The 2319-nt window shown below is 42.1% G+C and overlaps 1 protein-coding gene across 1 annotated transcript in view; it reads left to right on the top strand.

Moving 5' to 3' along the window:
- Positions 1-2319, top strand: part of OSCP1 (organic solute carrier partner 1) — a gene marked incomplete at both ends in the record, with an annotated part of 8903 nt that overhangs the window by 1106 nt on the left and 5478 nt on the right. The gene's annotated exons all lie outside the window — the stretch shown is intronic.

The raw sequence follows: 2319 nt of genomic DNA on the forward strand, positions 1-2319 counted from the left end.
CAAACACTGCTCTTGGGGTGATCTCTGAAGAGTTCCGTGGAGGAACCAGCCAGGTCTGTTGCTGGTGAAGCCCTGACGAGGTGGCTTCGCCTGCCTTTGACCTTGTTACAAACAATAAACCTATTGCAAGTGGAATGTGTGACTGTTTTGGACTCCTAACGTTCCCTCTGCTGCCTTGAATATCCTCTGAGAAGCATGAGCATAATCCAGGCATAAAGACTCCAGTCTCATGTCATGCATCCCAGCCATGTTATGTGACAGCACGCTGGACACCGGAACGTGTCTGTCACCAGTGACATGGCACCTGTAGGCCAAACCCACCCTCAATCCTCAGCTTCTCCTGTCCATGGCATTGTCTATACTTGGTTTCCCTCTCCCCATCCCAGTTAACAAAACCCCTCTCTGCTAAATTGCTTTTATGCTGTGTTGCTTGGCGTGCCATCCTCCCCGAGCTCACGCTCCTTTCTTTGTTGTTTCCCATCGTTAGAATGGTGTAAATATCTCCCTAGGGACTACTTGTGCTCTGAGATCCCTTCGCTGTGTCCTTAGCAAACATACCATGTCAGATTTGCCCTTTACCATGATTTTTTTTAATGTCTTTCTCAGTTCTTTTTAGAGCCAATACAACAGGTTTTAATTTCAGAAGATAATTTACATAAGGCTGGGTGTGTGGTTAACACAGATCTTCCGATTCCATTGGGAATATCTACCAGCTCCAGTCAGCATACTGGGACACTGCCCATCTCCTGACAGTTCTGGTTATCAGTGACTCTCCAAAGATGGAGGAGAAGCCTTTGTGCAGATAATATGTGGAAGCAACTTAAAAATGTTTTTCTTGATAGCAGTATAGGGCAGAAGTTCTTATTTTTGTCATAGTTGATTACTTGCAAAATGAAATATTTACTAATACGCTGCATTTAATTTTCTCCACTGCAAAAAGCGAAGATTTTTGCCTCAGACTGCAAGTAGGGATTGTTTTATGGACAGTTTGTTTGAAAAGAAGTGAGGAAGAGGAGGGATTTTTTCCCATTTGGAATTACAAAGTGTATTTGTAATCCACGCTGCTCAGAAACTGAACCGAGACCTGTCTGTATCACTTTGGTACTTGACACAGGAATCGGTGAGCCCTGTTAGGTACAGTGCAGTGGGTGTGGAAATGTGTGTGTCACCAGTGATGCTCACCAGTGTAGGAGAAAACCTGTAAATATCAGGTGTAAGCAGGGAGAGAGGATCTCCTCAGAAAGCACATCAGGAAATCAGCTCTCTGTGGCCAGGTTCTCAGTGCCTACAGCGTCCCTGGTGATGTTCCCCAGAGTTAATCCTCTCAGAAAAGATGAAGTGATGGGGACTGTAACTTTCTTTTGGCTGTTTGTGAAAAGCCAAGTGTCTAACCCAGCAGTCAATAACCACAGCAGCACTTCAAACAGCTGATCACTGCCACTCTATGTTCACTTTTTATTTTTCTTTTCTTTTTAAATTACTTTGACTGAGATTTTTCTAATCCATAAGAATCAGTTGGCATTATGAGCTTCAGTAACAGTCATCTGCTTAAGAAAATTCATGCTTGTACGGTAATCTATGAAATTTTTATTTAACATTGTTTTGATAGAGAAATAAATGCTTATTTCTGATAACTCTGTGGAATGTATCACATATATGATAAAAGGACCAGATCCAGCACAAAAGCTAAGATACTGCGTCTGCCTGAATCACTGCACAATGTTTTCTATCTTCTTTGTATTAAAAGCTTGATAACCAGAGCATAGCACTCATACTCAGCACTCCTGATCTCTGCCTACTCTTGAGTAAGTCACATAACAATTCCACATCTAAATTGACACGTGAAAAAACAAAGCAAGCATGAGGAAGTTGAGAGTTCTGTGCTTTTGAACTGCTCTAGATGTTGCTGTGTAAGAGCCCTGGATGGCCTGACACAGATCCCAGTGTTATAAATACTTGTCAGGTGTTAATCCATTTAACACAAATACTTCAAGGAGCCTTGAATCATTCAGGAGTTTCTGTTTAGAGGGGAAAAATAGACTAATAGTGTGAAAGGCTAAAGAGGGAACAGGCAGAGTCAGCTAGCTGTAGTTTGCAAAAATCTAGAGCGATGCAAAACAGTCTTCTTGGGAAGCAGAACTGTGGCTTGTAGAGATAATACATGCCAGAGTCATCTATAGAAATATATATATATATATTTAAAAAGGGGGAAGCACCAACCATTGCTGGAAAAACAAGGCAACAAAACCAGTCTCACTCCCACTGGAAAACAGGGTTTGTTGTCTACAGCTCAAGTAACATTTCTGCCCCTGGGGACAG

Source organism: Antrostomus carolinensis, unplaced genomic scaffold (genome assembly GCF_000700745.2).
Source record: "Antrostomus carolinensis isolate BGI_N321 unplaced genomic scaffold, ASM70074v2 scaffold49572, whole genome shotgun sequence".
NCBI lineage: Eukaryota > Metazoa > Chordata > Aves > Caprimulgiformes > Caprimulgidae > Antrostomus > Antrostomus carolinensis.